A 14,346-nucleotide genomic window follows, 5' to 3' on the forward strand; every position below is an offset into this window, starting at 1 on the left:
AATCAAATTACTGGGACAAACAAGTAAATGGTTGGGGAAAACATATATATTGTAACTTCTTAAAATATATATTTTCAGACCAAAAAAAAGTTTAGTAAAATCTTATCAATCAAATGATGGGGACAAACATGTAAATGGTTGCCGAAAACATATATATTGTAACTTTTTAAAAATATATATTTTCAGGCCAAGAAAACATTTGATCAAATCTTACCAATCAAATGATTGGGACAAACATGTAAATCGTTACAGAAAACATATATATTGTACCTTTTTAAAATATATATTTTCAGGCTAAAAGAACGTTTTATAAAATCTTACCAATCAAATGATTGGGACAACCATGAAACTGGTTGGGGCAAACATTTATATGTATACAGTTTACACAGCCTAACCAAAAACATGTTTGCAGCGACAATATTACATAATAGAATCCAACCATATATTTACCATATATATTTTGCTCTTCGAATATTGTTGGCTGAACCATATTTTTTTCTCTGCGTGTAATGTCGCTAAAATCATGAAAATATCGAATATAGGGAGGTACCGTTATATGGGGGTTATACGAAAAAGTGGACCGACATGGCCCATTTACGAACTTAACCTGCTTTTTGTAAACTATGCATGTATTCAAAATTTTAGCCTTCTATCTCAATTCGTTCGAAAAATAACGTGATTACAACAGAAAGACAGACGGACATTGATAGATCGTCTTAGAGTTTTACGCTGATCCGGAACATGTATACTGTCTATTATGAATATTGAGCTACAAACGGAATGACAAAGTTAATATACCCTCCTTTCCAAGGTGGAGGGGAGGAAGAATGATAAGTCTGTGGAAGTCACTCTAGCTTCCAAACGAAATTAAGTAGATTGATAAAATTTTACTCAAATGTATGTTATGTCTGCGGGATTTTTGGTATTGAAAATTGCCCATGTAAGTCCACGTTTTGGTATAGCCCCCACATAACGGTACCTCCCGTCGTCGTTTATCCCCTAATATGACGGCTACATTTGGCATTTTTATACCCTACACCACAAGGTGGTCAGGGTATTATGTCTTTGTGCATTTGTTTGTAACAGGCAGAAGGAGACGAGATAGACCCGTAGTTCCTTTTGATGATATGCATAGAATCACATTCTGAGTCGATTTATGCATGTCCGTCCGTCCGTCTGTCCATGTATTCTTGTAAACAAAGTACAGGTCGCATTTATTGCCCGATCCAGATGAAATTTTGCAAAGATCTTTTGTTTGGCCCAAGGAAGAACCCTATTGAAATTGGAGATAATCGGTCAAAATTTAGATATAGCTCCCATATATATCTTCGTCCGATTTGCCTTTTATTGTGTAGCTCCCATATATATTGTTCATCCGATTTGTTATTTTTGTCCGCCGCCGCCGTAATATGCACTACGTAACAACGATATCCAGGGAAATATATCAAATACAGCTCAGAAATATCTTTGCCAAATTTTATCGAGATCGGTTCAGATTTGGATATAGCTCCCATCTTTATCCGATTTCAAATTAATTGTGCACCAAATGGGTAATACAATTCCGAATTTAAAAGATACAAATGCTTCGGCATAGGGTAAGTGTACCAGTAGTCGGCACTTTTAGGATTTTCGCGTTTTTAATAGCTCACCATTCTGAGTGGAACTTTTCAATTATTACAAAGTTAATTTATTCAGATTCGAAATTCTCTATAGTTTTTGCAATAATAAATAAAGTTTTAATAAATTTTTATTAAATTTAATAAATTTGTAGTTTTATTAAAACAATGCTTTTTTGCCAGTAGTCGGCACCACTTGCTAATTGTCGGTATGGCATGTTCCAATAGTCGGCATACCAATTTTTTTGTAAGAATAGTGAATAATAATAATAAATCAATTCATTAAAATATAATATTTTGTTTAGTTAAACTGATTCGACGTCTTCATTGTACTTTTCTTAAGAATATGGATTGTTGAGGACCTTCACGGACAAAAATTAATTTTTATTAGAATAAATCATCTTTTCTTAGCGAAATTGTACACAAAGATAGCAGACAATATATTTGAAGTAAACAAAATACATTTAGTTATAATAGTTTCATTTATTTGGGCTTAAAAATAAAAAGTGCCGACTACTGGGACATGCCGAACTTAGGCACACTTACCCTATTTAGTCCTTTGAACTTTAAATTATAATTATAATCATATTGTCTATGATTGAATTCTCCCATAAAAACTTTTAATTGTTATGCGCAGCTCTACTAAATTAGCAAAGTGGTGTAGCGTATCATAAAGTCGGCCCCGACCGACTTTAAGACTTTCTTTACTGGTTTAGATTTAAACAGAGTTTTTAAAAGATTTTATTTATTTATTTATTTTTTTTTTTTTTTTGAAAATTGCCAAATTCTTTCTAAATGATGGATTCAATGTTCGGCCCGGCCGAAATTACAGCTTTTTTATTTGTTTTGTTTTTTCTTAATTGAAACTTTCCTTTAAATAAAGTGGAATCAGAACCTTTTAAGTACATATGTTCGTGATCAGCATGAAATTGCATCTGTCTTGTGAAAGCTTTGCATTTTTTCAGTTTGCATCGTATCAATGAGAAAATAAAGTAAGTCGTTCCCCGATTTCGTATGGCTCCCAAAAAATGGTTTACCTTCCGATACTCGGTATTTTGACGACATTAACTACATTTAACAGCCAATCCTAATTGGTTCTACCTACAGCGGAAGAACATTGCATAAAGAGGTTCACGTTTTTCTTCAACCCCCATACAACGCTACCTGTAGGTACTCAGTATTCTGCTGATTTTATCTTTTTTCCACCCTTGTTTTTAAATTGATATTCGAACCTTATAATAAATATCAACCTCCCTTTAGCAGAAAATGTTCTTTGTAGGTTCGTGTTTTCATGTAGAACCTATGTAGCCATACCGCCCACTTTATTGTATTCAGAAGACTCTAACTAGTGTTAAATGGAGAGAAAAGCGTCCCTCCATCTTTTTGCCTTGTTTTCACAGTGAGATAATTGTTAACCTTTCATGGAGACGTGTTCATCCATGTATTTTCCCTTCGTTTATGAATAAAAAGTTCGTGTAATTAAAAGTTAATGGCATTCAATATATTTAATAGGTTGCTTTGCACATTAATTCTCAATTACGTGAATATTCTTTAACGTATTTTCCAGAATAGGGCCAGTCATGCGAAAAGTGTACTTAAAATATGTCCGTGTTTTAACTTTCGCTCGCAACTTTAAGTTTACACTTGTAAACTGTCTATAAGTAATTAAGAATGCAAATGACGTAAATGAATATAAAATTGTGTGCGAATCAATTGTAAATATGGAGAAAATGCAAGACTGAAAACACGAGGACGAAAATGTTTGCAAACAAGGGTAAACGCAACAAAAAATTCAGGTTAAAATGTTCTGCCAGTAGTGTTAATGCTTAGTTTTTCTGAGTCACGACATTAATTTGAGATATAAACACAATCATTAACTTCATTATACCCTCCACCATGAAAAGGAGGGTATATTATATATTCCGTTTGTAACATCCCTAACTATTCGTCGTAGACCCCATAAAGTATATACATTCATGATCAGGATGAAATTCTAAGTCGATTTAACGACAGTACGTCAGTCTATCCGTCGACATTATTTGACGTAGAGCTTTAAAATTTGACACAAGAATTGGTATTGTGTATAGGATGGTTGGTATTGAAAAATATATCGGTCCACGTTCTGGTATGGCCGCCATATAATGGTACCTCCCGATATTGGATGTTTTAATCATTTTTGCCACATTTTTCCACGGATTTGTCTAAAAATTGGTATTTATAGTTCTTAATGGGTTTTGACTCCGATGGCGGAACTTTGTATATAGGTCCATGTTTTCCTATGCAGCACATATAACTGTACCCACCGATATTCGGTATTTTGATAATCCCAGTCAATTTTACAAACGAAATTGTTTAAAATTTAGTATTTAAGACTCGCAATTAATAACCATCCTTGAAGTATAATGTTGTCTATATAGGTTCCCCTTTTGGATGGGCCCAATAAAGCGACTTCACCCACTTTATGGTATTTTGTTTGACTGCATTATACACGGTCTTACTGGTATTTGCAGTTTAAAGTGGAACACGCTTATATTCAGATACTTTTATATAAAAACTTTTTCTCTACCCAATGGTGGAAAATATTAAAAGTTCGTCGCGGCCGAACTTAATATTTTTTTAATTGCTTTTTAATTAAAATAAATATGAAGTTTAATGTATTGGAAGAATATTTGATTCGATGGCTCACTAATTTTTTGTTATATTTATACCCTACAACACTATGTGTTGGAGGTATTATAAGTTTGATTGGGCCAAACATTATGAAACACCTCGAAATATTGATTTCCCACATAATCACTCTATAGGTCGCAATTATAACCCAATCTTCACGAAATTTAGAATAGTGGTTTGGCTAGAGCCAGAATAGAAGCCTATCGTTTTGGAGATGATCGCATAATATTTAGGGGTTGAAATGGACCAAATTTTCTAATTTTGCAGTTGCTCTACGGGTCGCAATTATAAACCAATCGAAGCGGAAGTTAACATGGGTCTAGAGCTTAGGACTGGGCAGAAGCCTTCCAATTTTAATGGCCATCGGGTAATATTTAGTGGGTGAAATAGACCATAACATTTGTGTTAAATAAAGGTCAAATTTTCCATTAAACCGCGAATATTTTTAATCCCGGCAAAATCACAAATAGGTCAATTCTGACCGTTACGTATGCCGATAGTAAATATATCGTATATATATAGCGAAATATACACAATGTATATATACGAAGGAAGGGGATGTTAACTAGAATGCATATATCTCATGAATTGCTACACCGATTTTGACAAATTTGTCAATTCAGAATGCCCTCTTGCCATAAAAGAATAAAATCTAAAAAATCGCATAAAAATGCGAATAATGATGTTAATATAGATTTTTTAGTATTTTGTGACATTTTTTTATTTTTATACCCTACAACACTATGTGTTGGGGGTATTATAAGTTTGATTGGGCCAGAATTTATGTAACACCTCGAAATATTGGTTTCCCACATAGGAAAGTATATATGGATCTTCCTATCTCGCCGAGCTGAGTCGATCTAGCTATGTATGTCCGTCTGTTCGTCTGTCCATGTTAATTTGTAATCACTCTACAGGTCGCAATTATGGCCCGATCTTCACGAAATTTAGAATGTAGGTGGGGTTAAGGTCAGAATAGAACCCTATTTCTTTTGGAGATGATCGCATAATATTTAGCTGAAAAAATGTCGGATTTTGCAGTAGCTATACAGGTCGCAATTATAGACCAATCGACGCGGAATTTCGCATGTAGCTAGAGTTTAGGGCGGGGAAGAAGCCTACCAATTTGGGTGGTCATCGGATAATATTTAGCGGGTAAAATAGACCATATCTTTTGTGTTGAGAAAATTCAAAATTTTTTCATTAAACCGCGAATATTTTAATTACCGGCGAAATCACAAAGCCATGACAAGGTTACTTCTGATCTTTATATTGATGTTAACATCCAACAAATCGGATATATAGCATAATATGTGAAATATATATGTTTATCAAAGAAGATATGCTTGCAAGATCTCTTATATGTCGAGAACGGCTGAACTGAATTCGACAGTTCTCATTAATTCAGAATGGCCTTTTGGTTTTAAAGAAAAAACGTCTAAAAAATCGCATAAAAATATCTCCCTAAAGATGAAAATATTGATTTTGTAAAATTTTCTCATATTTTTTCAATTTTGTCATATTTTTGGCATATTTTCATTTTGAATTAAACATTTGGTAATATTTCTACCGCTAACAAAACTAAGTAGTTAGGATATCAGGATATTATATACAGATCGCATTTATGGCCCGATCCTTACGAAATTTTGCATGGGGGTAGGATGAGGGTCAGAATAGATGCCTACTCTTTTTGGAGATGATTATATATTTAGGGGTTGAAATGGACCAAAAAACTGTCAATTGTCAGCAGGTCGTAATTATCGCCCGATCCTCACGCACATTTGAATGAATGGGGGTTACCGCACATTGCAAAAGGCAAGCAGTTTCGGATGGCCATCCACAAATATTCAATGTGTGAAATAGTTTACCAACTTTTGTAGACTAAATACGAAAATGTCCAATCCAGCGACTTTTTGGAGAATTCACAAATACAGGAAAGACGCACTTCTGACTATTTCGTTAACGCTGATTTCGTGGAAGAATATAGTCAAATGTCTGTATCTCATATAGATGCGTTTCAGTCAAAAACCAATAATAAAAGTTAATCTTTTGCCACTTCTGAGAGATTATAGGTCTTTGGGAAATATTGGTTCCAGATCTAGGAAGACCATTTAAGTGCAACATCTACGAATAAATTGGAAATGAGCAAATTCGTTTAAGTTGCTATTTTTCGAAAATTAGAGAACGTTTCTTTTATTATTTGTCACAATATCTTGTGGAATTCTTTCGAGTATCTCGCCTATATAAACTGTATGGTTTATTATAGTGTTGTAGGGTATTCAACGGTCGGCCCCGCTCGACTGTAGCCTTTGCTTACTTGTTTTTTCATAATTTTTATGGCATGAGATATTTTCATTTTGACTTATAATATTGAAGTGTATAGTTTGTAATATTTTTTCACCTTACAACACAGGTTGGGGTTATTATATACAGATTGCAATTATCGTCTGATCCTCAAAATTTTTCAAAATTTTCACAGCGGTAGGGTTAGGATCAGAAGGGCTAGGCCTATTGTTTTAAAAGATGTCCGCTATATATTTAGGGTTAAAATGGACCAACAACTAAAAATGTACCTGATTTTGCACCTGTTATAAAGGTCACAAATAGAAAACAAATTACACGAAATCTCGCAAGAAGTTAGAGTTTAGGATACCGGATAGAATAAACCATTACTTTTGTGTGAAAAAATACCAACATTTTTTATGCTGAATTCGTTGACGAATATAGCCAAATATCGTAGACAAGCAAGTCATACAGATGAGTCTAAATTTTGAGATACAGAGAGGCCTCTTGCTTTTGGAGATGATCGCAAAATATTTAGGGCTTCAAATGTACCAAAAACAGAAAAAACTTTCTGTACAGTGCTCCGTGACATGATTTCAAAAGCGAAATCTTCCAAGATGGATTTGGGCATTAGGGAGTTTCTAACACATTGTAGTGTTGTAGGGTATCGGCCCGCACGACTCTTACCCTTGCGTACTTGATTTTTTTTTTTTTTAGTTTTATCCATTGCAAGAACCACAGAGCATTGGCGGTATTTGATGAACTTCTCCTACAGTTTTTATGTACTTTACTAAAATAGATAACGTACAAAATTGTACACGACGCACTGGCCGATAGGTAGTTGCTGACAGCGAATAGTTTAGCAACATATTCTGATTAAATTTTAATGTCTCAACAACCGAGAAAATCAATATGTTCTACGCATCTTGTTACCGGGTGCTTTGTATGCCATGCATAAGTCGTGATCAATTTGGTCTGCAACACCAAGAGCGATCGTCTGAAAGACCAGTCATCTATTCGACGATGGCAGGCAACATCAACTAGGGTTACAGTCATTTTCAAATGTGGTAAACATGCCCGAGCCGTTAGCGTTCAAATCGTTTCACACAAGAAGTATCAATTTTCTGTTAGAAGGGATAAGGTAGTGATGAAGGCCAGCTTTTGTGTTATTGGAAGACGGTGTTTGGTGCCTAAACGCCGTCTTATTGATGGTTGTTTTAATAAAGATGTTTTAGCGAAAACACTCCCTAAACATTATTGGACCCGCTGATAACGTCCATGTTGCCAATATTTAAAGCACAGTGGGAACAAGTTTTAATAATAAGATTCTTAAGGATGTTATTTCAATACAAAACTCTCAATATTATGGTAAGAATTTATGAAATTTATTATGCCCTCCGTCATATGGCTACAAAGGGTATATATAATTTAATACAGCCAAAACGTGGCTAATCGAAATAGAGCATAGGTCTCTTGGGACTAAATCCGTTTCAGGACATTTGGAGTCGATCTAAGGGTGGACACCCCCGTTTGTCTGACTGGGGCGCACGTTAACTATCGAAGGCAGTATCTGATTTGGTCCAAACTTGGTACATCGTAATATTATTATCAAACCCAGGTCGAGTTCGGAGATGGGCAACATCTATCCAATCGTTTTGGTACCTTCCCCACAAAAAGTAAAAATTCTCAAAGAAAATAATTTTCAGAACAGTGTTGGCATGTTTTTACGTTTTTTTTTTTTTTCTAATGATTCTTTCTGGTTTTATAATGTAAATTATTTTGTTGTTGCAAAATGGTCAGGCTTAATCCCACGTTCTCCACTAATAAACAAACGTGGTTTTTATAAAAAGAACAATAATGGGATTAAGCCTGACTATTTTGAAACAACAAAATAATTTACATTATAAAACCAGAAAGAATCATTAGATTTTTGCAATTTTTCCAAACAATGGTACATCTGAATAGTTATATAAACAGACGATTTGTTGTGAAAATGATAGATATCAGCCTACTCCTTCTGGTGCCTCCCCATAACCCAAACAATTATAAGTATCCATTCTCTAAAAAATTCACATATCTCAATATTTCTATCAAAACAAGATTTGATGTGAAGATGGAATATACAGGACCACACCATCGAGTACCTTACCCACAAAGGGTTTAAATGTAGACAACCCAAACGATCATAAAAAAGACATAAGCATCCAATTCATTCTAAGTTTCACAAATTCCAATATTTCCACTAATACAAATATTATGTTTACAGGGAATATAATATATATAAAATATAAAATATAATAATAATAATAATTGTGCAACCCATAGTATACGAGTCAATATATATTTTTTAGATCTTTTTTTTTTTTTTTTTTTTTGAAATTTGATGCAAATGTATTTTGGCATACAATGGAAATAAAGATTGAGTTTTGCCTTGTTAAGGCGAAGATCATATGTTTTATGATTTATGTGTTTGTTTTCTCTTTCGAGACGAGCTTAATGATCTGAAATTTGCAGTGAAAAGGAAAGCCAGATAGACACTATCACACACTCACCACTATGCGACGCGTTTCGCCGTTGGTAGTAGTATATATTTCGAACTTACTGCCAATTAGCATATGCGAATTATACACTAGAAACTCTCCAGGTTCGACTCAAGTTCTATTGGCAGATCTTTTTCACAGCAAAGTTTTGTTTTTGTAGTGATGGATTTTTTTGTTGTGGACAAAAAATCCTTTTCACTACAAATTCCTTTTCACTGCAAATTTCAGATCATTAAGCTCGTCTCGAAAGAGAAAACAAACACATAAGATTTCCTTTCTTTGATGACTTATAGTAAAATATGTTGAATAATATTTTTGTCTTTGGTGTCATACTTCTTAAATAGTGCTTTTTTGGACAAACTCACACAAAGTACGCTGTTTCGGCAAGAATTATACTCTTAATATCTTCTAGGACCATGGTATTATTATGACAAATAATTTAATTGAACATTTTGACTTGCTACGATTTAAAAGGAGTTTTTAACCATATTTGAAACAAGGACCAAAAATACCCGTTTGGTGACTAGCTCGAGGGTTACATTTGAAAACGCACGGATTGTCAGGATCCTTGGGGGAGGGAGAATTTACCCCATCCATTTAGGTTGCTACGTGATGAAAGATTTTAAAATGCAGATACACGTGTCGTCTTTTTATACCCTCCACCATAGTATGGAGAATATATAAAGTTTGTCATTCCGATTGTAACACCTCGAAATATACATTTTAGACCCCACAAAGAATATATATTCTTGATCAGCATAAAATTCTATGTCGATTTAGCAATGTCCGTCCGTCTGTGGAAATCACTCTAGATTCCGAACGAAATGAAGGAAGTTGATAAAAATTTACTCAAATGTGTATTGTGTCTGCAGGACTTTTGGCATTGAAGACCCACGTCTTCATATAGTCATATAATGGTACCTACCGATATGCGGTATTTGATGATTTGGTATTTGAAGTTCGTAATAAATACTACAGCCTATGACAGGAAATTGTCTGTGCAGGTCCACGTTTTATAATCCCCATGATACCTCCCTATATTCTGTATTTTGATGATTTTAGCTACATAATAAACAGATTTTTTTAAGTTTTGCATTTGAATATTGTAACAGCTTATTACAATAATTGCCTATGCAGGTCCACGTCGTCGTATAGACCCTAATATACGGCTATATTCGGTGTTTTTAAGATTTTAACAGAATTTTTAACGCATTTTATTTTTTTGAAAATTTCCAAATTTGTAACAAATGGTGGAGGGTATTCAAAGTTCGGCCCTGTTTTTTTTTTGTGTTGCACAGTGTTTTTATACACCGATTTTCCACACACAAATTATTCTATGGGTGAACCTCTTAGTAATATGTATGCTGATTTCAATTCTGTGTACTGTAATGTAGATTTTAGTAAGAGTTTTAAAGTTATTATTAATAGCATACCGAATTTTAAGAGATTATCTTGAAAAATATACAAAAATAATCAGATACCGTATGTCATCAGAATATCGAAATCAGTTCGTTCGAAAGATAGCCTGATTACAGTAGACAAACGAAACTTATAAAAATATAAAATTTGTTGGGTCTAACATAAGTCTTTCGTGGAGTTACAAATGGAATAACAAAGTTAATGGACCCTCAATAGTATGTAACATAGGATATATTGCTATTTTGTAACTACTTCCAAAAATTACCAAAATTTACTTGTTCATTATAATATAATTTCTTATTAAAATTCTTATTTTAATAATTTTCTCTTTTGAAACACTTTGCAGAGCAGTTGGACTGCTGATACATCAGCAAATCAATAGGCTGTTTAAATTGTTGCATGCCAGTTTGTCTTTCTTCATTGATGTTGCATGTCTACAAATTTTAATGTCTCTTTATTTTTTTCCTCTAAAAAAATTAACGATTCCATTGCGAGTTTGTAAACCTGTCCAAGTTAGGGATTTAATTTGAGAACATGTTTCATATAAAATACAATGTAGGGATTCCTAATAAATTGGGAATTTTTGTACTAAATGCAATCGAGGGAGCATTAAATTCGTAGTGACCAACTCCTCAGGAAATACTAAGTACTCTGCTTTTCCACTTTTTTGCTGCTGGTATTAAACTCGCAACCTTATGGTTTGTAGTTCAAACTACATACTGCGCATTTGCTGCAAACATTTCTATATTACACGTGTTATTTTCACCACTACTAACCGGGAACCGATATATTTCATCCTAACACCGGATCTTGTGCTAGTGGAAATATTGGAATGTGTAAAGCTTAGAATTAATCGGATGCTTATTTTATATTTTATGATCGTTTTAATTATTCAAAATTTTGAACCTTTGCGGTGAGGTAACAGAAGGAGTGGGTCGATATCCCCCATCTTTACAACAGATCTTGTGTTGATAGAAATATTGAGATGTACATCTGTACATTTCGTGTTGACCCATTGTGGGTAGGTACCAGAAGGAGTTGTCCAATAAATTCCATCTTCAAATGAGATATTTTGTCAATAAAAGTATTTCGATGTGTGAAATTTGAAGATAATCGCGCTCCTCTTTTTCGCAAATGTCGACCCTTTGTGGGAAAGGTGCCAGAATAAGTGAAGAAGTATCTTCACACCAGATCTTGTCTTGTAAATATAGAGATGTGTGAAATTCAAAGAGAATTTTTTGAGGTACTAGAAGGAGTGGACCGATGTTGCCCTTCTCCGAACTCGACCTAAGTTTGACAATAATGTTACGTAATTTGGATCAAGTCAGAGACTCTCTTCGTGAGTTATCGCGTTAGCCAGACGAACGAACGGACACCCCTAGATCGACTCTAAATCTCCTGAAACGGATTTGGTCCAAAGACACCTAGGTTCTAAAACCGTTATTTCGATGAGGCACCTTTTGGCCGTATGAAATGATATATACCCTCTGGAGCCATATGGCAGAGGGTATAAAAAATTGCCAGGCAATATATTTTAATATTATCATAACACGTAACGAGAGGCATAGTGTGAGGACGATTGATACATTTTTTATCGATTCTAGTGCTTAAAAGTATAACGACTACCGCTTAGAATTTAAGTAGTGGCAGTTTTACTGGAGTACTTACATTCTAAGATAGTTGGTGAGATAGTTTGCCATGTGAAGGGTGTTTTAAGGTCTTACATGAATTTTTTATTATTATTTCCTAGTTTTCAAATATAAACGTCCCAAATATTTGAAAACTTGTTATGATCACTCGTAATGTCTTATGACCATTTAATCCTACAGAAAATATAAGAAAACTCAACTACAAAAGTTGAAAAAAAATGAAATCTATAAATAATAAGATTTTTTCGAGCTTTAGGCCATTTTCGGATTTATTTTATTGATTACAATAATATGTTCCCAATATTTCGCAATTATCAAATTGCATCTTCAGGGGCAATCTATTTTAGAAAACATAATTATTAGTATCACAGCATTTTGTTATGGGCACAATTATTTTCCAAAAAAGAGATTTCTTACATTTATATAAAATTGTCAGATTTACTTAACAGCTAATGTAGTTTTTACTACCATTGTCTGGTGTTATTATTGCACTGATTATTTCTACGTATTGCACGATCTCTTCTTTGTCAAGTGTCGATAACAATAAGCTGCATTATCGGTGTCGCTTTTGTAATTGATCTTTTTGTTTGTTGGTATGTTATTTATATGCAGCATCTCCAATGTTAACCTTCTGTTGTAGTTGTTCTCCGCCTGTAATACTCGTATTTTGTCAAAGTTTGGTATGTGGTTGTTAAGTTTACAGTGTTCCGCAAGTGCTGTTTTTTGAATATTGTTTTGGCTCCTTAATTTAATGTCTGATTTATGTCCCGATATTCTAGTTTTTAATTTGTTTTTTGTGGTACCAACATATATTTTTCCACATTTTTCGTCTTTTGTTCCATCACATTCAATGCTATATATTACATTGTGTCTCTCACTTAACGGAATTCTACTTTTGGTATTAGTAAATAAACTTTTTAGTGTATTGTTTGTCCGTGTTGCTATTTGCAGTTTATCCTTGTCATATAAATCGGAATTTTGGAATCTCTCAGATAATCCAGGAATATAAATCATTGATTTGTAATATTTTTCTTGAGATTTGTCCTTAGATTTCGGTATATTATATTCATTTATTAATTTTTCAATTAATAATTTTGGAAAACAGTTTTTGGACAGTATTTTTCGTATTTTGTTTTTATTAGTTTCGTGGAATTTATGGTCGCTAATATTCAATATTCTGTTTATAAGATTCCTACCTGTGTTAATAACCATTTGTTTTGGATGTTTCGAGTGGAAATTTAATATGCGACTCGATGCCATCGGTTTTTGATACCAGTTCATTTCTATTTTATTGTCCTTTCTCATTACAAGTGTGTCCAGATATGGGATGGAACCATTATGCTCCTTTTCAATGGTAAATTTAATATTTTTGTTGAAATTATTGAAAGTCGTCAATGTTTCTTGTATTGCATTTTCCCCAACAATCATAAATAAATCGTCTACATACTTTGTTAATATCACAGGTTTCGTCTTAAGTTTTTCCATGCAGGTGTCAAGTAGTTTCTCCATCACTATATCAGCTACAATCGGAGAAGCTGGTGAACCCATAGGTAGTCCTTTCTTTTGTTTGTATATTCTGCCCTCATATTGAAAATATCGATTATCTTTAATACAAAACTTTAGAATACTTAAAAATAAGCTCTTTGACATATTGGTGTATTCCTCAATTTCGTTCCATCTTTTCTCTATTATTTCTAGTCCCAGGTCCACAGGTATACTTGGAAAAAGTGACACAACATCAAATGAGACCATCTGCTCTTCGTCTTTAATCGTCAAGTTTTTAATCTTATCTCTAAATTGCATCGAGTCACTTACATTGTATTTGGAGTTTTTGGTCAGATTTTTTAGAATATTTCCGTTAAGTGAGAGACACAATGTAATATATAGCATTGAATGTGATGGAACAAAAGACGAAAAATGTGGAAAAATATATGTTGGTACCACAAAAAACAAATTAAAAACTAGAATATCGGGACATAAATCAGACATTAAATTAAGGAGCCAAAACAATATTCAAAAAACAGCACTTGCGGAACACTGTAAACTTAACAACCACATACCAAACTTTGACAAAATACGAGTATTACAGGCGGAGAACAACTACAACAGAAGGTTAACATTGGAGATGCTGCATATAAATAACATACCAACAAACAAAAAGATCAATTA

The sequence above is a fragment of the Musca domestica genome, unplaced genomic scaffold, assembly GCF_030504385.1.
Source record: "Musca domestica strain aabys unplaced genomic scaffold, Musca_domestica.polishedcontigs.V.1.1 13, whole genome shotgun sequence".
Classification (NCBI taxonomy): Eukaryota; Metazoa; Arthropoda; class Insecta; order Diptera; family Muscidae; genus Musca; species Musca domestica.